This window comes from Pinus tabuliformis, chromosome J, assembly GCF_031772625.1.
Source record: "Pinus tabuliformis cultivar Carrire ecotype Pingquan chromosome J, CPIR1, whole genome shotgun sequence".
Lineage (NCBI taxonomy): Eukaryota > Viridiplantae > Streptophyta > Pinopsida > Pinales > Pinaceae > Pinus > Pinus tabuliformis.
This window is the reverse complement of record NC_142295.1, coordinates 1,502,962,230-1,502,988,095: the sequence shown is the minus strand read 5'-3', so window position 1 is coordinate 1,502,988,095 and position 25,866 is coordinate 1,502,962,230. Positions and strand designations below refer to the sequence as shown.

Below are 25,866 nucleotides of genomic sequence, written 5' to 3'. Positions count from 1 at the left end.
ATCGGTTTATTCTCTAAATTTGTACACGTATCTCATTTGTTCAATAGCTCGGATATGTTTTGCCATATTACGTGATATTATTACCCACACCCAAGATTGTTAGATTTTAGTGGGAAATACTTTTCGAGGTTTTCGCAATGTAATAAGCACATTTTTTCGACGTTCTCGCAATGTAATAAACACTGAAAACGTTGAGATAAGTCGTTATATCCAACTTTGCTATCATGCATTCACAAGGTTTTAGGGATTGGGTCACAAGGGGTTAGTGGTTGGGTTGCATCGTTTCCAAGACTCCTCGTCGTAAATTATGATGATGAACAGTAAATTATGATGATGAACATTTAAGAGAGAAGGACCTAGAGTACGTTTTCTACATTTAGATTTCGTTTGGATATTTTTCATTGGAATTGTGGGATGGTCAAAAGTGGTTGGCAAAAAAATTTCAAAAATTCCTGTAGAGGCAGTGTTTGTATAGTATTTTTGATGGTGGAAATAGATTCAGCACCATCAAAAACTTCTTAGACACCTAAAATTTTGAAATTTAACCACTATAACTTGGATTTACGAAAATCTTTACCAAATTTTTTCTAAATATAACCAGAATTTCAATAATTTCCTGAACAACTTCTCCATCTCCTTAACCTCCACCTCCTTAACCTTTTCCATTTGTTTGAAAATCGGTATTATTGCTTCATGGACTTGAAGGATGAACCATCCTTAGGGTGGCGAGGCAACCCTATCCCGATTGCAGATTATGAAAACCTAATTACATGGCGTCTCGGGCCCACCTCTCCGTCTCCGTTTATATAGACGGCGTCGTTTTTAATTACCAGAATCAATTATTAAAAAAATGGGCGTGCATACATGGAACATGAAAACCGGATTGTACATACATGAAATATACATCTGCCACGGTTTTGCTGAATGACCGTTGCATACCATGGTATTACAATGACCATCACAGTCATCCATCGAGCATTTCACAGTAAATTCAAGACGCAAACCCCACCCTTTGAAATTTAAAATTTGAATTTTGAAAACTATAAACAGGGCCTTCCGTGAATACTGGAGAACCGTCTTTTCTGCACCTTATTTCATCATAGGCATTTTACTAAGTGTTTTTCAATTGTTGATTTTTTTGGGTGATATTTTTTTTTTTTTTGCTCAAAAGGTCAATCTTAAGTTCACTTCTCCACTTAAAAAATATAGTATATCAATCTTTAAAGTAGGTCAGTCTTGAGAAAGTAAGTGAATAAATACAGTAATTTTAACCAAAATGAATGAATACAATAATTTTGACTATTTAATTAATTAGTAAAGTCAGATTAAGATATTTAAAGTATGAAAAGTTAGGATGGCAATGGCCCATATAACCAAATCTATTTTACTTTTGTATAATTCACCATTCAATCAACCATGAAAATACCTCGCTCCATAATTTTTTTTTTAATTAATAAAGATATTGTATTATTTTTTATGGTATGCAATACTTTTCTAAAAAACATAATTTTATAATACTATTGATCAATATGTATTAAATAATAAGCTTAATAATTTATTATTACTACTACTTTATTGTTTTTGAGAAGATTTCTTCGGCGGAGATCACATTATAATATTTTTGTCGACGCGTTTTGAACCAACAAGTGTGGTTTATCCTCGAGACAAGTAGAAATTTTTTATATTTTAGAGTTGTATATTAATTTCACATATTTCGCACAACAACCTATTATTTAACAAGTGTGGTTCATCCTCAAGACAAGTTGAAATTTTTTATATTTTAGAGTTGTATATTAATTTCACATATTTTGCACAACAACCTATTATTTAAGAAAAAAATATTAATACTAACGATAAATAAATAAGTGTAATATGTTACATTTTGTTTTAATGTGTTTAAAAATTAAGATTAAAATATATATTTTTAATTTAATTTATGAAGGCTTACTCTAACCTATAAAATAGACTTTTTCACTGTGTAAAATAATTTCAAAAAAGAATGTGATTTTTTGTTGTTGTTTAGAATGTATTTTTCAATGCTTAAATGCATTTAGCACCTTAAAAAACATAGGGACACTCCAATTAGTTTTTAAAATACCTGTCTAAGTTTGATTAAAATTAACCATAAAACATATCTATTTCCTCTATAAGTTAGACTAAGCCATTTATTAATTTTATTTACCTATTCAATTATTAATGTTAATTAAAATAAATAATTCAATTTTATATACTCATTTATTAATTTTAACTAAAATACATTATTCGGTGGTTCCAAATTTGTCCTTAATAACCACAACTACCGCTCATGAGCACCAAATTGAGAAAGCTATCCCTGAGAAAGAAGAAAGTGACAAAGAAATTGTATTTTCCACTCCAAACTCTGGTGGGTTGGGGAAAAGTGGAGAAAAAGAAAGGTAGAAAAAAATAGTTTTGTCTTATTTCTATGAGAGTTTTTCTTTTTAAGATATGAAATAAGGTTGGTTTGCTTGAATGCTTACTAACATCTGCAACATGTAATTTTGTTCTTTTAAATAAATTTACCATTTTTCCTTTAGGAAAAATTTGAAATAAATAATTATAAAATAATAGCATAGTTTTGTGTATTTTAATTAAATTTAAAATTTGTATAATATTTTTTTCTTTCTTCTTTTAATAAAATAAAAATATTTATTTTATTTTATTATTTTATAAATATTAAATTTGTAATTTATACATATATCTATACATTATAATTCAACTAAATCAATTCATATTTATTTCAAATTTTAAATTTTAAAATATTTCTTAAAATTAAATAAAGTTTAAAAAAATATGACATAAATATTTGATAAATTTGCACTAAATATTTAGATTTATATTTATCAAATTAATTTAGTGTGAATAATTTAATTTAAATGATAAAATCAATATATTGTGTTATAATTCATTTTAACTTTTAATTATAAAGTATTTATTGAGATGAAATAAATTAGCAAAAATGAATCTATATAAATATTTGATAAATTTAAGTTAAATATATTTATGTGAGTTCATATATTTTTGTCAAACTAATTTAATGTAAGTAGTTAATTTTAAATGATAGAATAATTAAAATTAATGTCTTGAATTATTTTCATTTTATCGTTATAAAAATAAATGAAATGAATTATTTTATATTATACCAATTTGTTATTTTTTAGTTTGTGAAGTGAATTCTATTAACTTTGGAAATTAGAGATTACGTCAAGGATTACAATAACTCATATTGATCTATCACAAGGGAGATTAAACCATACCAAAAGAATTAATGTACTCTTCAAAGCGACAAGCCACATAAGTGGAAACAAAATTTTAAACATCATTAAATAAGCTTAAATAAGGATAGTAGCCTATTTTTCTTTGCAAAAGACCAACTACAAAAGTGGAACTATGAGGAAGAATCATTAAACAAAAATAAATCACGATAGTAACATATTTTTCCTTGCAAAAAACCAACTACAAAAGTAGAACCATAAGGTAGAATCATAACAAAGTCAAGTAAGGGGATCATAACTAGAGCCCACCATCTGGATAGGAGTTATTGGATCTGCAGGAGGTATATCAATTATTGGTCAAATGTGGAGATGGTGTTCTATCCTTGCCAACATATGGTCCATATTCTTCATCCCGCTATTAGAATCTTTCAAGTGCCCATGCTTGTGATCCAAGGATTGTAGCAAATTCTTCTGAGACTCATGGCAATCCTATATAGCTAATACAAGTCTATTGTCTGCATATATGTCTACCAACACTTTAGTATCTAAGAGGGAAGTTTTGTGGGAAGAGGCTACCCCTCTAGGCCAAGCCATTTCCTCTTACACATGAACATGTATCTACTCCCTATATTTGGTTGTGAAACTATTAGTTTAGTGATGTAGACATAGATTTACTTTAATGGAATGTTCCTCATTATAAGCATCCTATTAGCTTACTTGAGCTCTTTGTCTACGCATGGCAAGGGAAACACCTAGAGCCTATGCTATGGAAAACAATCTACTATGATAAAAAAGAATCTTAGTTTTGATTATTTGAAAAATTTTATGAGGAAGACATAACATTTCATTCAAACATTCAGCACAAGATTAATGTCTCATAGGTTCTGTTCTTTTTCAGAATATAGAAAAATAGAAAATATATATAGATTTTCATGAAAACGAAACTTTAAGAACTGAAATAAAAAACTATGAGAAATGAAAATAGAACTGTAAGAAAACTGTGTTGTAATTGAAATAACTAACTTGGATATACTGTCAAATGTTATGTGATGGTTTGTCTTCAAGAGTGATGGATAGTTTGAATGCATAACATGCAACTTCAACAGTGTTTGAACTTCTTTTATAGTTTTTTTCACTTGAATTTAATTGGTGGTAAGGATGGACATGGATTGCAATGGCTTCATTTTGAAATTGTGATTTGGATTTACTTGGATGTGATCCAATGGTTGGTGACTTGTTATTTGTTGATCCATGTGCTTTGATCTATTTTAATGAGAAATAGAATGGGTTGGGTGTCATCTATTAAACATGTGCTTTGATATGTTTTAATGAGAAATAGAATGGTTTGGGTGTCATTTGTTGAAGTTATTGGGTTAGGTGTCATTTATTGAAGATAGTGGGTTTAAATGTTATTGGGTTGGGTGTCATTTATTGAACACAATGGGTTTAAATGTTGAACAACATAGCAGTTATGGATGACATACATTCACTTTTGTTATGTGCAGGTATGGATATTTATTTGGACTACATAACTCCATTTCTGATGAGTGGGGGTTCAAGTGATTGCTACTTTGTACTTTTGGAATAGTCCATTTTCGAAGGATTTATGGTTTTATATATTTTCTAGTTGGGTCAATATGATTTGTACTCTTAAGTATTAAGATACTATTTCTGGACAATTGTGGGCTCAGTTAATGTACTGGGAAATTTTGGACATAAATTAAAACATATTTGCACTTAATGTTATTTATTTTTGTTTAAATATTTGTTGTATATCAATCTATTTTTGGTAGTTTAGTGGAACCAATACTATATCAATTACTGGTCCTTGCACAAAATTAGACATCTTTGCCCTAATATTGCAACACAACAAAGCACATGCATGGACTACAGGAGATAATGGAGAATAATGGAGAATATCTTAAAATAGTGAGTTGGTTCACGAGACCTCAGGATAGGAATTAGTTTCTATTGTTTAGGTTATGTTTCTAACTTCCCTAAATCTGTGACTACTATATAATGTGTGATGTACATGAACAATGTAGAGCGTTCTGTAGAGCCAGACTCTCCTAGTTCAGACTCTCTTTTGTAGAGCTGAGTAGTGGGTTTCATTTTATTTAATACAGAACATTGCATTTTTAACATGGTATCAGAGCGACAGGGCTAACAAAACATGTTCGCTGAGTGAGGAACTTGCCAGTTGCGCCTAACGTGAAATCGTCGCGTACCTTTGAGGAAAAGCTACGAAGATCCCACTGTGAACCTTCTGCACAGATTCATTTGCCAATTCAGCACAATCACGTGGTGGATAGTTGAGACGATCTCCGCAACTCCATGGTGGATAAGCGCGACGACCATTGTGAGAGATGTTGAGAGAAGGCTGCGAGGTCGAGCAAACAACAAATAACACAAAAAAAGAGGGGTTGTGTTTTGGTGGTGGACGCCGAGAGAAGGTTGTGTGGAGGCTGAGAGAATGCTGCGTGGAGGCCGAGGCCTGCTGAGAGAAGACCGGAAGGATGCCATTGAAAACAATAGAGATCGAACTAAGGGAGATAAGCGATTTTTTGTCTTTGACACAGATCTATGGTAGATCTAACATTCATTTTTTTTCTTGTCAAGGTCTTTTTTTATCGCCAAGATGAATAATCAAATGTTTGAAGCATGCTTGAATGAGCATAACAAGCTCGATGGCTCCAATTATGCAAATTGGAAATTCAAGATGCAGACTCTGCTAGAAGTGCAGAGTGCTTGGACGATTGCAAATGGGGATGAGAAGAAGCCAGCAACTAGATCAACATCAGTCCTAGATTGGGATAAGCGAGAAGGTAAAGCAAGGACACTGCTGAAGATGTCAGTGAAAGATTGCATCATACCACACATTAGAGAATGTAAAACAACAAATGAAATCTGGGGAATTTTGAAGGATTTGTATGAGATCAAGAATACAAATCGTCTTTTGTTCCTGAGAAGCAAGATCTTGTCCCTGAAGATGGAAGAAAATGAAATAGTTGCTTCCTTCATAACAAGGATCAAAGATCTGAAGAAAAAATTAGCAGACATTGGTAATACAGTTGAAGATACAGATCTAGTAGCCATTACCATGAATGGTGTGACTGATGACTACCAAATGTTCATCACTAGGATAAATTCGAGAGAGGAGATCCCAAAATTTGAAGAACTGGCATGAATACTGATGCAGGAGGAAGAAAGAAGACTGACTCTGAAGCCCCATAGTGCAGATCTTGCGTTGATGGCAAAGTAGAACTTCTTCAAAGGGAAAGGAAATCCACAACAGCAAAACGGAGGAAACTCACAGAAAAGACCAAATCAGACTCAAGGTATGCATATGAATATAAAAAACTCTGAAATTAAATGCTTTTATTGCGGAAAACTTGGTCATATAGCTAAAGAGTGTAGAAAGAAGAAATATCATGAAGAACAACAGAAGCAGAAAAGACATGCAGGTCATCTCGCAAATAACACTCATGAGCAGAACTTCAAATTGTTTATGGAAGACTTATGAGAATGTTGATGCAAACATCTGGTATGTAGATTCATGAGCATCAACACATATGACAAGGAACAAGCAATGGTTTGAAAATTTTAAAGAAATCAACGACGGAGGACAAATCTACCTAGGTGATGATAGAAGTCATCAGATCAAAGGGTGTGGGAAAATTTCTATCATTTTACCTAATGGTACTGTAAGACAAATTCATAATGTCATGTATGTTCCCGGTGTAACAAAGAACTTGATTTCTGTATCCATGATTACAGATCAAGATATTAAAGTTGAATTTTTTAATTCTAGCTGTTATATTAAAGATATTCTAGATGACATGAAGACTATTGCTAGAGGAATTCGAACAGGAGGTCTGTACAAATTGGATGTAAGAGCAGAACTAGTTTGAGCTTTAACAACAACAGGTTTGACTACAGAAGAGTTGTGGCATCAGAGATTTTGTCATCTCAACTACAATGATTTGTTGTTACTTCAGAAAAAGGAAATGGTAAGAGATCTTCCTATGTTAAAACAAGTGCATAATTATTGTGATTCCTGTACATTAGGAAAGATGCATAGAGAATAATTCCATGTTCGAGTAGAGAAGAAACAGAGAGATATACTTGAATTATTGCACACAGATCTTTGTGGACCCATGCAAACAAAGTCATTAGGAGGTGCATTATATTTTTTACTATTTATTGATGATTGCACAAAGTTTTTTTTGGGTATATTTCTTGAGTAAGAAGAGTCACACATTTGAATACTTTAAGTAGTTCAAAAACATGATTGAAAAACGAACAGGGAAGCATATAAAAATTCTTTGCTCTGATCAAGGGGGAGAATACAGGAAGGATTAGCTTATCAAGTATTGTGAAGACCATGGGATATTACAGCAATTCATAGTACCCCATACTCCTCAGTAGAATGGAGTAATAGAAAGAAAGAAGAAAACATTGGTGGAATGCACTAGAAGCATGTTGAAAGGTAAGAATATTTCGAAACGGTTTTTGGGCTGAAGCATTGAATACTGTAATTTATTTGAAAAATAGGAGTCCTACAAAGAGTATTGAGTTTAAAACTCCTTATGAAGCATTATATGGATTTAAGCTTGCATTAAAATATTTAAGAGTATTTGTGTCTAAAGCATTTTCCCATATTCCAAAGGCAGACAAAAGAAAACTAGATTCAAAAGCCATCAGATGTACCTTTATAGGGTATTGTTCACAATATAAAGCTTATAGATTATTTAGTCCCTCTACTCACAAGATTTTTGTTAGTAGAGATGTCATATTCGATGAGTAGGATCATGAAGAATCTGATAAGCACAATGAGGAATGGGATATTTCGTTCTTGGTGGAAGAAGAAAGTGAAGAAACAGGAAACAATCAGGATCAGCAATAGACAAAGGAAGAAGATGAACAACAGCAGATACAATAGCAATAGCAGCAGATACAATGCAACAGCAGTAGCGACAAGAAAAAGAAAATGATGATCAGACAAGGTTTGAAGCTACCCCACCATTAAGGAGATCATTTAGGAAAGCTCAATTACCTGCAAGATATAGGGAAAATGCTTTTATAACTAGTATTATGAATGTTGTTGAACCTTCTAGTTATAAGGAAGAAAATGAATGTAGTGAATGGAAAACAGTTATGGAACAGGAATATGAATCTATGATCAGGAAAAACACTTGGGAACTGGTTGAACTTCCGAAAGGGAAACAAACCATAAGTTGCAAATGGTTGTATAAACCCAAGATTAATGCAGATGGAACCATAGATACATTAAAATCTAGATTGGTAGCAAAGGGATATTCACAAAAAGAAGGTATTTACTATGAAGAAACCTTTACCCCTGTAGCTAAACTAAATACCATCAGAATGTTGATTGCTTTAGTTACTAAGAAACATTGGATGATTCACCAACTAGATGTAAAGTCTGCATTTTTAAATGGAGAATTGAAAGAGGAGGTTTATTTAGAGCAACCTGGAGGGTTTGTCCAGAAAGGGAAAGAAAATTTAGTCTGTAGATTAAAGAAATCTCTAAGTGGACTAAATCAAGCACCCAAGTCTTGGTATGAAAAGATTGATTCATTTTTTCTAGAATTTGACTACAACAGAAGTAAAAATGACCCTAATCTATATACCATGCAAGATGAACAAGGTTGCATAGTGTTGATTTCTTTGTATGTAGATGATTTGATTATTATAGGTGATGCTACATATCTAATCAAAGATATCAAGCAATGGATGTCACAGGTGTTCGAAATGAAACACCTTGGTGAATTAAGATACTGTTTGGGTCTTGAGATCTGGAGAGATTCAGGAAAAACATTTTTGTCACAAGGAAAGTATGTCAAAGGACTACTAGAAAGATTTAGGATGGATCAGTGTAAGCCTATAGCAGTACCATTACAGTAGAACATCAAACTGTAGATTAAGGATGGCTCTACAAAGGCAGGCGCGACACTTTACAGACAGCTGGTTGGGAGCCTAATCTACCTAACCACTACTAGACCAGATTTGGCATATGCAGTCAGTGTGCTAATTCAATACATGTCCAAGCCACTTGAAAGTCATTGGAATGCAGCAAAAAGTGTTTTGAGGTATCTACAAGGTACTATAGATTATGGTATTATTTATACTGATTCCTCTGATGTTAGATTGACAGGATTTACAGACTTGGATCCGTGGTGATTACATGGAGAAGTAAGAAACAAAACATAGTTTCCTTGTCTTCAGCGAAAGAAAAGTATCAAGCTATGTTTGCAGCAACATGTGAGGCATTTGGTTGCGGGGACTTCTCCAGGATGTTGGGGAAGAAAAAAAAGATGCAACAATAATCAGATGCGACAATCAGAGTTCAATGAAACTTGCTAATAATCCATTGCTTCACAAAAACACTAAACACAATGTACACAGTTCCACTTTGTCAGGGAGAAAGTGCAATCAAAAGAAATCCATTTGGTATATTGTAATACATGTGATAATGTTGCAGACATTTTCACTAAGCCTCTTGGAAAAGTCAAGTTTGAAATTTTTAGGGAGATGTTAGGCATAATTGTGAACCCCTTCTCCATTAAGGGGGAGTGTTATAGATAATGGAGAATATATTAGAATAGTGAGTTAGTTCACGAGACCTTAGGATATGAATTAGTTTCTATTTTTTAGGTTATAGTTCTACCTTCCCTAAATCTATGAATACTATATAATGTGTGATATACATGAACAATGTAGAGTGTTCTGCAGAGCCAAACTCTCCTAGTTCAGACTCGCTTTCGTAGAGCTGACCAATGGGTTTCATTTTATTTAATACAGAACATTGAATTTTTAACACTTCTGGAATAGACCATTTTGGAAGGATTTATGGTTTTATATGTTTTCTAGTTGGGTCAATATGATTTATACTCTTAAGTATTAAGATACTATTTATGGACAGTTGTGAGCTCAGTTAATGTACTAGGAAATTTTGGACATAAGTTAAAACATATTTGCACTTAATGTTATTTATTTTTGTTTAAATATTTGTTGTATATCTCTCTATTTTTGGTAGTTTAGTGGAACGAGTACTATATCAATTACTGGTCCTTGCACAACATTAGACATCTCTTCCATAAGATTGCAACACAATAAAACACATGCATGGACTACAAGTGCCACTTGTCTCATTTTCCTCGTCGTTTTTCTTCCACATTGTTCTGCTCACTCATATTAAAGCCCATTCCAGAACTGGTAGTTGGGATTTACGAACCAGGGCCGATGTATTCAGACTAGAAATCCCAAATGAGATTGATGGCATCCCCTCTGATATTCTTCATCCAAAAAATGTAGTAAGATTCTTACCGCCCATTTATGTTCCTAATTGATTGATTTGGTTTTTTCTGGTGTGTTTTTATTTTCACTCTTCATATTGTAATCCTTGGAGATGATTCGGTGTTGTACGGTGTGGTTGTAGTGCCCAGACTAGACCTCATATAGAGAAACGCTACTCAAACTGGTAGGCCTTTTTAGTAACAACTTTAAGAAGTTTGCAAATTATAAAATCAGAAAGGACAGAGACCTTACCGAGGAAATCCAGGCAACACGTACTCAAATTTAGTCGTGTGGTAGGTTCTCAAGTTTTAGTCTTTAAATTATCCTTCTATGAACTATGAGGGTTAAGTGGTGGTAATATATGGCTCTAATGCAGTAATAGAGCCACAAATTTATCTTTTACAAATGATAAACCTTGAATAATACCTTTTACATGTAGAGAATACAATGAATATTGATTTCAAATGATAAGCATAACATTATCCGATACAATTAGGTAATTGCATTTCTTCTCCCCAAAAATCCGTGGTTTGCAAGGTTTCACTTCAATGACAGATTTGGTGCTCTTTGTCTATAGATTCAATATATCCTTTGTATTTTGCCCTTCTTCATTGTTGTTCCCTCAATTCTGGAATGTCAGCTTTGAACCTCTGACCCTCTTTAAAGAAAAAAGAAGTGGATCACACTTGATGTGTATTCTCTTAAAAGAGCCACAACTTTGTCCCTTGGTGGTTTCAATATGACAGTGATACCTACTCTTTCTTCACCCTTTCGATTTCTTGCTTGTAGCTTCTTTATGTGGCCCACAACTCTGCACAACACTCTAAAAATATTTAGATATTAAATACCACAATATAATAATTGAAATACATGCTTTGCACACAGAGTTTTGTTTATGAACAATCCTGAGGCAAGGTGTTGGGGTAAATTTTTATTGAAGGTTTGAGTGAGAGATTTTAGCAATAGGCTTTATGATAAAGTCTCCTTAGTAATTGCACATATATTTACGTAGTTTGGAATGATAGGAATACTTAAAAGGTTGGGCAACCATGCCAAGGAGGCTAGCATTATGAGTGAAGGGACAAGAAAGCCCATACCTTCCTTCTATAGCCGTCATACCAGAGCAAAATAGAGATTGAGTTCCTGTTCTATAAGCAATGAATTGACCAATTCTAGATTGATAGCTTGTTCAAGTGCTTTTGCATGCAACCTTTCTGGTTTTATAGTGATAACCAAGGTCATCACAATAGTTGCATTTGATTCGGTGATGTAAAGGGAGCAGGATCGAGCCCAGAGCTACACTGGATTGGATTATTTCCAAGGAAATCACATTTTTGGATTAAAAATAAACGGTGTATAACCGAAATTGCATGGAAAATTAAAAACAGAGAATAGATTATGGGAATTTAAAAGCATAGAAATAACACATGATCTTTAACGGAGCAATTAACAAGAAGTTTAAAAAAATTCTATCTCTATTTCTAAATATAAAAATTTCGAACAAATTTGATATATATCAACTGAACTGTTATATTATATCAACTGAATTGTTATACTAATCAAATTTGATATATATGAACTAAACTATTATACTAATTCATCTCAACTAGTTTTGATGCAGAGATGCAAGTGATATAATTCAACTAAATTTGCATTAATGCAAAAATGCAAGTGATATAATTCTCTTAGCAATAGTTTTGTTAATATTTTTTATGAAACAAATCCCTCATCATAATTGATAATTTTTATGTCTCTTTTATTTGCAAGTAGCAGAAGACTTATTATACATGTTATAGCTCTTTTATTTGCAGGTCTGAGATAGCAAAGGCTTTTGTCTTAATTCTAACATATTTTTATATGTATGAATTACATCTACAAGAAGCTATCGAATCCCTTGGGAACATGAGACCAAAGTTTCCTTTGGTATTTTATAGAAGGTTTTTGATTTCCAGGAGTCATTGCCAAGAGTCTCATCACTAGGAGGCCTAGCCTGCCTCTTCTTGGCACACAAGCAACAACACTCCCTCAGCTCAATAAACTAAGGTGAAGTGGTAAACATTCAACCATATCAGCAAGTAAGACCGACCTTTTCCAACATAAAATGCTATTTGAGAATCATGGGCATTCCCTTCTACAGCTGCTACCAGAGAAGGAGGAAATTCATAATGGATTTACTTCAAAAATAGATTGAGCAACTTCTTATCAACTCCAGGAAATCAAGATAGGCAGTAGCCTAGGAGGCAACCCGTAATGGGGTGAGAAGGATCAGGGAAGGACAGGGACCCTAAATATGTATGAATTACATCTACATGCAGCTCTCCACTCCCCTGAGAACATGCGACCAAAGTTACCAAAGGAAGACCATTAGAACAGAGAGAGTTAAGCACAAAAAGAAAAAAACATAGACAAACTACCCATTTTATCAACGAGGATATGAATTATATCTGCTTCTATCAAGGGAGGATATGAATTTTATCTGTAGAACATAGAGAGTCAAGCACACAAAGAAAAAAACATAGACATATTACCCATTTTAACAAGGGAGGATATGAATTATATTTGCTTCTATCAAGGGAGGATATGAATTTTATTTGTAGGAAGCAGCTATGGTTTATGTGATGATAAAGCAAAGGTTATCATATTCATATGTCATAAACACAAAGATGGAAAGAATGGAAAATCCATGTAGTTAAACATTACAGTGAAGCAATTCTAGCATTACTTCATTACTTCACTGGGAGAAAAACTAGTTAATAATGTATTATATATACTAGTTTTAGACTAATCTAAACTAAAACTAGTTAATAATGTATTATATATACTAGTTTTAAACTAATCTAAGCTAATATGGTTGGGTGTTGGTTTGGTGTTGCTTAGGTGCCTCAACCTATGGCCAAACAAGACCTCAAACTACGAGACTTTGGTTAGAATTTGGTTAAAACTAGGGGACTTTGGTTAGACTTTGATTAAAATCATCGGATAGTTTTGAGAATTATATGTTTTTGAAATTTTGGCTTAAAATTTCTGAATTTCTGGAATAATTTTGAAAGATTATATGTTTTTTTGAAACTTTAGCTTAAAATTTCTGAAATAATTTTGATATCCGCATGAACTACATCACAGAAAAATCCATTACTATAGTCCCTTCGTGAAGGGAACTAAAAATACAAAAAGGTTTATGCACTTTGAAACACCTCAATGCTTTATGAAAACTATAACATTTATTTACCTACATTCAATGCTTTACATATACTACATATAAAACAATAGAAAGCTTCTCATTAAAACTATCTTCTAGGTAATGTCCTCCTAATAACATCTACCTTTTTGAAAACTATAACATTTATTTACATACATTCAATGCTTTACATATACAACAATACAAAGCTTCTCATTAAAACTATCTTCTAGGTAGTGTCCTCCTAATAACATCTAGAACGACAGGTTTCCCATTTTACTAGAGTTGGAAATCTCATATGCTTTTATTTGCGCTGGCTCTCCATATCTATTCTATTTGTATCCACATCTATCCTATTTGTATTAAAGTAATCAACTAGGAATACAAACATATCTATATTGTTACAGTCACGGGAAGGCGAGGAGATGGAACAACAAACAGTGCATGTGCTCTTGATACTGTAATTCCGTGATGCTTTTCAAACATGTCCAATTTATCTTTATTCATATCATCAGGGAGCCTCCAGTTGAAACAGTGCAACAGTTACGCCACAGCAAACTCTACAACAATCAGTCCCAATTGTTGTCCTGGGCATCGTCTCCGGCCTACTCCAAATAGAATCCATTCAAAATTTTCTACTTTTGTATCTAGGAAGCCGGATTCAATGAATTTTTCCGGCTTAAAACTTTCAGCATCCTCCCTCCATAACTTCAGGTCCCTTCCAATTGCCAAGATGTTCACTAAAAGGTGAGTCCCGTTGGGGATTTCATAGCCCAACAGATTGCGCCTGTCCATTGATATGTGGGGAAGCGACAAAGGCCCCGGTGGGTGAATTCTAAGCATTTCTTTGACCATGGCTTATAAATAAATGAGACAAGGCAGATCAGATTCTTGTACCATGCGCCGCATTCCAACTACGCGTTCGAGCTCATCCTAAAGCTTCTTCATTGTTGAAATTATAATTCCAACTGCCGCATACTTTTCCAGAAAGCCGCCAGTCTTCCATCGCACCGCTTTTCACAAGTTGGTGGTATTTTCTCAATCGACAGTGATAACACCCAGCATTGACACGTGCACAACAGTTTTGCAAAAGTGCTTTTTTCCTGGAGCATAAAGTTCGTGTGGATTGAGCGAGCGATAGCCGTCTGATTGAAATCAAGGTTGATGTCTGTCGATTGAAACCAAAGTTGTGTACAGGCCTGCACCACATTGCATGAAGTGAAATGAATTTTGTTTGACCGACAATTTGCCAGTAAAATAATTAATGAATTTACTATGGTCGTAGATTATAGGTAGAGTTTTAATTTTATTGTTTTTTTTATTATGTAAGGGAGTATGGCAAAATTAAAAACGTATGGTCATTTTTGTTAAAAAATAGAATATGCAATGTAATACGATATATGCAGTAGTGTAAATTTTTGTTTGTGTTGTTCGTTGAAAACAAAAGGAGAATGCGCAGCAGTGCGAGGGTAATTTTTGTTGAAACAAAAGGAATACACACAACAGTGAGAATGTAATGTGTAATGTTCACACAGCAGTGTGTTGATTTTTTCCAGCAGAGACATAATTTTTTTTTAAAGAAATATGTAGTAGCGTGAATGAAATGAGAAGATTTTCTTTTACAGCAGTGAATGTAAAGAAAATTTTTACACATAGTAGTGTAAAATTTTCAGCTAAGACATAGTAAAGTTTGAAAGGAGACAGAGTAATTTTTTTTGTGGAACTGAAGTGTTCCTGGTGTAATCCCTCAGGAAGAGGAAGAAGTTTGGAACAAGCAGTATTTATTAATGAATATAAAGTTTTTATGTGTGTGAAAGACTCTGTTCTTCTTCAGCAAACAAATTTTTGATCATGTGGTTAAAACAGAGCATCATTCTCTGTTCAGTTCATTTTTGTTCTGGAATTATCATAAATTCCCAACATGGCATTCGAGATTGTCCAGGCTCTTTGAAGGTGTCAAAGAAGTTGAAGGAAGGATTTCTTGCTGCAGCAGCTTCTCCAGCAGAGTGAAGACTCAGTCAAGGTATTTCTCAAGTTAGTTTATTGTGTTACTGTTGAGGACAGTCAGTCATTTTAAAATACACAGTCAAGTACTTTGAAGCATAGTTAAGAGTGAAAGAATGGCTGGAGCCAGAACTAGCATGGGTATCTTTAATACTCAGCTCCCCCAGTTTAATGGAAAAAACTATGAATATTGGGCAATAACCATGAAAGCTTTGCTTGCTTCCCAAGACTTATAGGAATTTGTTGAAGATGGTTTTGAAGAACCAGCAGATGAAAATGAGTTTAATAGGTTAACTCAGGCAGAGAAAGATCTGTTGAAGAGCTATGATAAGAAGGATTCTAAAGCCCTCTGTTTTTTGTATCAAGCAGTGCATGAGAGTGTGTTTCCAAGGATAGCAGCAGCGAAGACATCCAAAGAAGCATGTCAAACTCTCAAGACAGCCTATCAAGGCATGGAAAAAGTGAAGACAACAAAACTACAGTTGCTGAGGAGAGATTTTGAGAATCTTTGCATGAAGGAGTCAGATAATATTGACTCATTCTTCACACATGTGATTGGTCTGGTCACACAGATAAGGTCTCATGGAGAGATTCTTCGAGAAAGGAGGATTGTGGAGAAACTATTGAGGATCCTACCCTCAATGTTTGATGTGATTGTCACCACCAAAGAAGAGACAAAGGATCTCACAAACTTTTCAATTGATGAACTACATGCATCACTGATAACACATGAGCAAAGATTGAGTAGGAATGAAAAATCATCTCTAGAGCATGCCTTTAAGACCCAGATGTCCTTTGGAAGAGGAAGAGGTCAAGGCAGAGGAAACAAGAGATGAAGAGGCAGAAGCCAAAACAGAGGTGGAAGAAACAGTCTAGCAAATGCTCAAGGAAGAGGTAGCAATCCAAATCAGAACCAAGGTCAAGGCAACAACCAACAAAGTGGAAAACATCATGCTCAAGGACAAAGGTATGAAAAACTCAATGTCCAATGTTAATACTGTAAAAAATATGGGCATTATGCAAATGAATGTAGGAAGAAGCAGCATGATATGAGTAATATAACTAGTGCAAATTTCACTAGAGAAAATATCAGCGAAAATAATTTGTTTTTAGCATGTAATATGGCTGAAGAAAAGAGTGAAGATGTATGGTTTCTAGATTCCGGTTGCAGCGACCATATGACAGGAAACATAGCCATTTTTTCTATGTTAGATTAGAATGTGAAGTCACAAGTCACACTAGGGACTGATAATAAAGTTTTTGTTATGGGAAAAGGAGAAGTAAAAGTTTTAACAAAGAAAGGTGAAAAGAAAACCATAGCAGATGTTTATTATGTTCCTGGAATGAAATGTAACCTCTTAAGTGTTGGACAGCTTGTGCAAAAGGGGTACAATGTTTTCTTTGCGAATGATGTATGCACCATCATGGATAAATTACCCAGCAAACAATGTATTGCAGAAGTGAAGATGACAAGGAACAGGATGTTCCCTCTCAGAATAAAGGAAGATTTGAAAAATAAAGAAGTAATAGCAGCAGTGACTCAAGAGGCTTTCCAAAGCGAACCAAAGGATGAAAACTAGTTGTGGCACTTGATATTAGGACATCTAACTTTGGAGGTCTTAACTTGTTGAATAGAAAATGAATGGTAAGAGGATTGCCATTTATAGAGAAACTAGACAGCCTTTGTGAAGGTTGTATCCTGGGAAAAAAACACAGAGAAAGTTTTCCATTTGGGAAAAGCATAAGGGAAAAAGCACCCTTAGAGATTGTCCACTCAGATTTATGTGGACTGATGCAAACTCCATCACTTGCAGACAACCACTGTATACTAACATTTATTGATGATTTTACTAGAAAAACTTGGGTTTATTTCCTGAAGAACAAAAGTGAAGTGTTTGAAAGATTCTGCAATTTCAAAGCACTTGTAGAAAACCAAAGCGGGCTGCATATCAAAGTTCTAAGAACTAATAGAGGAGGTGAGTATATCTCCAAACAATTTCTACATTTTTGTAGAGAAAATGGAATTCATAAGCAGTTTACCACTAGGTACACTCTGCAGCAAAATGGAGTTTTCGAAAGGAAAAGTAGGACAATCATGGATATGGCGAGGAGTATGTTAAAGGCAAAGAATTTGCCAAATGATTATTGGGTTGGAGCTGTACACTGTGCAGCGTACATTTTGAATAGATGCCCTACAAAAGTAGTTATGAACAGAGTGCCGGAAGAAGCATGGAGTGGAACAAAGCAAGGAGTCATCCACATGAAAGTTTTTTGGATGTGTGGCTTATGCACACATTCCAGATCAGCTAAGGAAGAAGTTGGAAAACAAAGGGGAGAAATGTATTTTCATTGGATACAATGAGGAATCCAAAGCTTATAGGTTGTATAACCCATCCACCGAGAAGCTTATTGTGAGTAGAGATGTTCAGTTCATTGAGGAGGAAGCTTGGGATGGAAGCATAGAGAAAACATTGAATGTTAAAATCTCTTTGTCACATGATGAAGATGATGAGGAGATGGCTGAAATACATCCCCATACAACAACGCCAACACAAAGACAGCAAGAGATACCCTTGAGGAGAAATGAAAGTGCTTCTCCAAGCACACCACATGGAGGAAATTGAAGTGCTTCTTCAAGCACTTGTACACCAAATGAAAGAGGTCAGAAGTTCAGAAATTTAAGTGACATTTATGAACAAGAGGCAACAAATGAAGGTATGAACTCTTCGTTTGCTTTATATTGTCCTATTGATGACCCTGTTCATTTTGAAGAAGCAATTAAGGATAGGAAATTGATAGAAGCTATGGATGAGGAGATCAATGTCATAGAAAGAAACAAGAAATGGGATTTAGTTGAACTACCAAAAGGAAAGGAAGTCATTGGAGTTAAATGGGTCTACAAGACCAAGAGTAATGTTGAAGGCAAAATAGAAAGACACAAAGCAAGATTGGTTGTCAAAGGATATAAGTAGCAGTATGGGAGAGACTATGAGGAAACTTTTACATCGGTTGCTAGAATGGAAACCGTGAGAGAAATGCTGTCCATAGCAGCACAAAACAAGTGGAAAGTTTACCAAATGGACGTGAAGTCAACATTCCTAAATGGAGTGTTAATGGAATAGGTTTACATTGAACAACCTCTAGGCTATGAAAAGAAAGGCCAACAACACAAAGTGTGCAAATTGAAGAAAGCTCTTTATGGGCTGAAGCAAGCACCAAAAGCGTGGTACAGTAAGATAGATTCCTATCTACTGGAAAATGGAATTGAAAAGTGTGAGGGAGAACCCACTCTCTACATCAATGAAAAAGATGGTAAATTACTAATTGTTGTGTTATATGTTGATGATGTTATTTTCACAGGTAATGATGATCACCTTATTGAAAGTTTCAAAACATTCATGAAAGAAGAATTTGAAATGACTGACATGGGTTTGCTGAGATACTTCTTAGGAATAGAAGTAGAACAAAATGGAAATGCGATTTTTATCTCACAAGAAAAATATGTTAATGAAGTGTTGGAAAGATTTAATATGCAAGAGAGCATAGCAGTGATCACTCCCATAGTGATGGGATTAAAACTCAGTAAAGATGACAACAACAAGGATTTTGATCCTAGTTTGTACAAGAGCATAGTTGGCAGCCTCAGGTATTTGACTGCAACTAGGCCGGAAATAATGCACGTTGTTAGTTTAATTTCCAGATTCATGGAGAGGCAAAAAGAAGCATATTGGCAGGCAACAAAAAGGATTCTGAGGTATGTTAAAGGTACTAAAAGGTTTGCCATTGTATATACTGTTTTAGAATGTTCAAATTTAATTGGATACACTAATAGTGATTGGGCTGGAAGTGTAGATGATCGGAAAAGCACATTCGGTTATGTTTTTCACATGGGTTCAGGAGCCATTTCATGGGATTCTAAAAAACATCCTATTGTAGCATTGTCTACAGCAGAGGCAGAATATGTGGCAGCTACAGCAGCAGCATGTCAAGAAATTTGGATGAGAAGTATGTTAAGGAGCTTAGTCCAAGAACAAGCAAAAGGAACTTTGATTTTTTGTGACAATAGCTTAGCTATTGCATTAGCCAAGAATTCCGTGTTTCATAAGAGAACAAAACACTTTGACACAAAGTTTCATTACATCAGGGAATTGGTAAACAGTGGAGAAATTGTTTTACAACATTGCAGGACTCATGAGCAGGTTGCAGACATTCTAACCAAGCCTTTGGGGCATAAAAGTTTTGAATTTTTGAGGAAATGTCTGGGTATGACTGATAACCCATCAGTTGAAATTAAAGGTGAGTGTTGAAATTATAATTCCAGCTGCCGCGTACTTTTCCGGAAAACCGCCAGTCTTCCAACGCACCGCTTTTCACAAGTTGGTGGTATTTTCTCAATTGGCAGCGATAACACCCAGAGCTGACACGTGCACAACAGTTTTGCAAAAGTGGTTTTTTCCCAGAGCATGAAGTTTGTGTGGATTGAGCGAGCAATCACCATCCGATTGAAATCAAGGTTGATGTCCGTCGATTGAAACCAAAGTTGTGTACAGGCCTGCACCACATTGCGTGAAGTGAAATGAATTTTGTTTGAAACGACAGTTTGCCAATAAAATAATTAATGAAATTACTATGTTCGTAGAGTGTAGGTAAAATTTTAATTTTATTGTTTTTTTTATTATGTACGGGAGTATGGCAAAATTAAAAACATATGGTCATTTTTGTTAAAAAAATAGAATATGCAATGTAATATGATATATGCAGCAGTGTGAATTTTTGTTTGTGTTGTTCATTGAAAACAAAAGGAGAATGCGTAGCAGCATGAGGTTAATTTTTGTTGAAACAAAAGGAATACACATAGCAGTGCGAATGTAATGTGTAATGTTCACACAGTAGTGTGTTGATTTTTTCCAGCAGAGACAAGTTTTTTTTTAATGAAATATGCAGCAACATGAATGAAACGAGAAGATTTTCTTTTACAGTAGTGAATGTAAAGAAAATTTGTACACACAGCAATGTAAAATTTTCAGCTGAGACAGAGTAAATTTTGCAAGGAGACAAAGTAATTTCTTTTTGTGGAACAGAAATGTTCCTAGTGTAATCCCTCAGGAAGAGGAAGAAGTTTGTAACATGCAGTATTTATTAATGAATATAAAGTTTTTATGTGTGTGAAAGACTCTGTTCTTCTTCAGCAAACAAATTTATTATCCTGTGGTTAAAATAGAGCATCATTCTCTGTTCAGTTCATTTTTGTTCTGGAATTATCAGAAATTCCCAACATTCATCACTGCTGGGTTTCTTAGCAATTCGGACATTGCCCACTCTATGGTTACAGACGAAGTATCCAAGCCAACAGACAATATATCCTGCCAATCAAAGACACCCAAATAAATATCACGATTATCATATTTTGTAAAAAGCCCTTGAAATCTAAATAGGAAGAGAATCGATAAACGCTTGTGTGCGCCAATAAATAATATACATAGAGTACGGATTTTGTATTGTTTTTCCTTATTTGGAACCCTAATTTTTTTTATTTTTTTTCTGCTGAGGCTTCCAACAAAACATCCACAAGATCTGGCATGGCGTTGGGCTTATTCTGCGAAAAGTGATCCTCTAGTATCTTCTCTAACAAGTTGTCTTATGCCTTGTGTATGTTCTTCAAACGACGGTTGAGACCTTGAAGATCCATCCACGCCAGGTATGGTATGTAATCTCTGATGTTGAAAGACCCTACTAACATGAATGTTTCCTTTATCATTGATTGGATCCCTCTACTACCCATTAACTGCTAGTCAGTATACTTTCTACTAAAGGCAATCTTGCTGATTATATCAATCCCAAGGGCTGACACAACCTTGCTAATGTTCACTCGCTAAAACCCTTCATGATATGAAATATTAATAGAGCGAATCATAGCATTGACTTCATCTTCTCTTATGAAGCGAAAGGAATCTATTCATCTTGAGCTGAGAAACTGTGAGACGCAGAGTTTACGCATTTGCCTCTAGTAGCGGCCATACGGAGAAAATGTGATGTCAGAGGAATTGTACCACAAGTACTTAGTGGCGGTGGATGTAGGTCCGCTCGCGAAAAACAGATCATGTGTCTTGAGGAATTCCTTGGCCATATCTAGAGAGGAGACGACTAAGGTGAGGGTCGAACTGAGGCATAGAGACTTGAGTGGCCCGTATTTGAGACAAAGCTCTGCTAACGCTCTGTGTGGAAGCTGTCCCATCAAGTGAAGGTTTCCAATAATTGGAAATGGAAACGGTCCCGGAGGCAACGTCAATTTTCTCCTCCTAAAGAAGAAGGTCCATGTCGTCACCAATGCAAGGAGAAGAGCAGTATTGTTTCTCCTCCTGAAAAAGTTGGTCCATGTCGTCACCAACGCAAGGAGAAGAGCAGTATTGAAGAAGGTCCATGTCGTCACCAATGCAAGGAGAAGAGCAGTACTGAAGAAGGTCCATGTCGTCACCAATGCAAGGACAAGAACAGTACTGGGGAGTTTAACGAAGAACTCAAAGCATCTCTGAACTGCGGAGTCAGAACCCAACTGGATCGCCATTTTCACACTCCACAGGCTTTCCTGGTATTTGAGTTTAGTGTCCGTGAGGGTACATGTTTGTGCAGAGAGGAGCTTCTTGAAGTTTTATAAAAATATATATATAATTAGGGGGTAACTCCAGGGATAGAATTTGTCAGGTGATTTTTTAAGCTGATCTTATTAGAATTTCATAAACAGGCAGGATGTTTCAAGGACGTGAAATAGAAAGGCCGTAGTCTAATTAGTTGGAGGAATTGCCTCGAAAGTTATAGAAATTCTGGTCATATTTAAAGAAAATCTGGTAAAGATTTTTGTAAATCTAAATTATAATTGTTAAACTTCAAAATTTTAGGTGTCATAGATGTTTTTTGATGGTGCTCAATTCATTTCCATCATCAAAAACACGATTCAAACGCTGTCTCTACAAGATTTTTTGAATTTTTTTTACCCAGATTCTAGCCACTTTTAGCCATCGTGCAAAAGACTCCAATAAAATATTGAGTATATCATTGGCCCACCACATGTATATGTGTTGTCATGTAATTATTACAGAATAACAAACCACATGCATATGTGTTATCATGTAGTTATTACAAAATAACAAACCACATGCATATCTGATGTCATGTAATTATTACAAAATAACAAACCACCATACCACGTCGTGTAATTATTACCAAATGACAAACCACTCCACATTTCAAATAAACCACCAGGCCCACCACCAAAACAAGACTTCAAACAGATACATTCGATGTACAAGACTCAAACAAATACATTCGCTGTGAATCGGTGGATTGGCATCAGGGGTTAAATTTGACGGGTGACCCTACCCGTCAAGGGATTTTTTTATGACGTTTTTATTTTTAAACTGCCCATCATATGACTTTTAAAATTTATTTGTACAAGTTTCCATAATTGTTTTTGTATATCAAGACAATCAACATATGCATATGGAATTGCTACAAATCTTAATTCATGCTTGTAAACAAGCCCTTCCTTATCACAAATTTTTAAAAAACAAAATTTAGAGGCATCTATAAATTTAGATAAATAACATGTGCGTATACGGGTATACGGGTATACGGGGGTAATCAGTACATGATTCTACTGCTTTCTACTCAAGGTTATAATCTTTAAAAATCACTATATATTATCATAAGAATATACTAGTCGAAGGTTGTGGATTAGTCCTGGAAGTTTTGGGAAGACAATTATATTGGATAAATTATCCAACATCATGTACATGTCATATTATCAAAATGAAGTGGATAGAATGAAAAGATAAATTCATTGTTTCTGAGTTTACTTTACCAATCACAGCCAACGGCTAAGTGAATAACAATCAAAGGCTCTGGATCAGTGCTGAAAGTTTTGGGCCGATAATTATACGGGATAGGTTATCAAACATCATATACATATCATATTATCCAAATGAGGTGAATAGAATACAAAAGATAATTTCTTGGTTTCTGAATTTACTTTACAGGTCACAGCCAATCGGCCTGAAGAACTTACTGTAGAAAATATCACTCCTTGAGATATAGGAAACAACCATTCAATAATAATTGATAATGAGGAAGTGTTTCAATAGATAACTCTTCTTTGCATTGATAAAGGGTTTCTAATAAGAATTTGAGTTAAAAACACAGGAATGAAGAATAAATACCTGGATTTTTTGCTTTGCTGTTACCTAAGAGGCCCGAGAACTGTACTTGTTTACTCATGTATTTAGATGAACCCAGGCGAGTTTTCGTCCGTGCAGAACATGTTGTAATGTTGTTGCACCATGATCCCCCCTGAATCCAAATAAAACATCATGCTCATATAATGTTACCTCCTTTTTTTCCCTTTCGAATAAAGCAAAATTACTGGCTATAAATAAACAGAAACATGATCAAATGCAGGGCATGCATATTAGTCACTGATGTAAAATCTTGCCTCAAAGTGAACAAGCCAGTTATTTACTCTAGATCCAAATCCCTTGCTCAAATGGTAGCCTGGTGGGCTTCCATCTAAACAAACTGCATGAAAAATATGGAACTTGAATAAGTTTATATATCTCATTTATAAGAAGATGCTCATAAATTATGTAAAAAAAAACAGTTACAAACTTACAAGCTAAACCCATTTCTTTTACGATTCCATTGATTCACAATCACTGCGACATTCACATATTAAAAATGTAGACACTAGTTCTATCACTCCCTAACTCAAATACACAAAAATTTTGAACATTGCAACAACAAAAGGAAAATTAAGGACATGCAAGTGCCTAGGAAAAGAAAATCTAATCTCATTTGCTCTTTTGTCTGAACTTTGAGGGGATTAAACTACAAATGTTTGGGTATAAGAAATTCAAACTAAGTTATAAATGAAGAATATAGTTTAGTAGAGTGAGGCGTGTCTGCTTGACGATGGATAATTGTAAGATGCAAGAATCCTGCCATATTGTGAAGAGATAGTGGTTACTGTGAGCCCTACTCTATATACTATCGAGTAATTGCTAATGAAAAAAGTGTACTGTCCCATGAAGAATGCATATAAAATCAATTTGCACATTAACAGCTCTGGACTAACCTATACCTTAAGGCTTGCATGAACTTGTATGAGTGCTTAACCTGTCAAGAGGGGGCACTTCATGGCAACGAGGTTAGTTCATGGCAAAGATAAGGGATGTGAGAGTACGCTCAAGCAAACGAAGGTCAAAATCATAGGGCTAATAGACTCGAGAATGCTTTAAGAAAAACATACTGGTTCCTTGCTTCTGTCAGATAAACTAAACATCGAATCGACCGGGAACTATCACTATGTGAACACTTATACAATTCAGAAACTATCAGTATGCAAACACTTGAAAAATCCTGATTAGAAGCTCAGTCTCTTCATATGATGTTTGGGGATTTGCTATCAAACGCAAAGCTTATCCACTAAAATGCAAAACAGAGTGCCTTTAAAAGGTTTCAACAACTCTTAACTTAACTGGAAAGAATAAGCAAAAACTCACATATATGATTACAGACAATGAGGGCATCAAGTAGTGAAGAATGAGATTAAACGATGTCTGATATCATCAGCTCCAATATGTCGATTCCTTTGAGGCCTAGTCTCATGATCATATAAGTGTCAGGGCAAGTACAGACATACAACATTGGCCATCAATGGCCTCCACAGATGCCTAAAGTCCACTACAATGTACTGTTGCTCAACTATATACAATGTTAGCCAAAGGAAACAAACCTTTTAGGCTGTTTCTGATTTCTTTTACACTTGTTCATGCTGTTTGAATTAGAGAGTAGAGTCTGTCATTTCTTCAGATACACAACCACGGATTAAGAAGTTTTTGTTATAACTTTTTTGGATCTTTTTGAAGAAGGTGAGTGGAGATCGCAACTGTACAGATCATAATGATTGAAATTCATCTGTAACCGCTAGGAACTTTCAATGCCACATTAAAATTGTAGGTACTTATGCCACCATAAAATTGTCTGTACTCAATAGCATGAAGTTACTTTTGAACACTGAACTTTGCCAACCAGAATCAAAATTAGACTATTGCAGAGCCCTTTTTATGATGCTTGAACCCAAAA

At 34.7% G+C, this 25,866-nt stretch overlaps 1 long non-coding RNA gene and 1 pseudogene across 1 annotated transcript; both read right to left on the bottom strand.

Annotated features, from left to right (window-relative positions):
- Nucleotides 1-14,121: 14,121 nt before the first annotated feature.
- Nucleotides 14,122-22,297, bottom strand: LOC149233133 (cytochrome P450 71AU50-like; annotated as a pseudogene).
- Nucleotides 22,298-23,988: 1,691 nt separating this feature from the next.
- LOC149233132 (uncharacterized) lies at nucleotides 23,989-24,304 on the bottom strand. The gene is made up of 2 exons (XR_016247601.1): nucleotides 24,218-24,304; nucleotides 23,989-24,075 (listed from the first exon to the last, which is right to left on the bottom strand). It is a non-coding gene; the product is annotated as an uncharacterized LOC149233132 (long non-coding RNA).
- Between the last annotated feature and the right edge of the window lie 1,562 nt (nucleotides 24,305-25,866).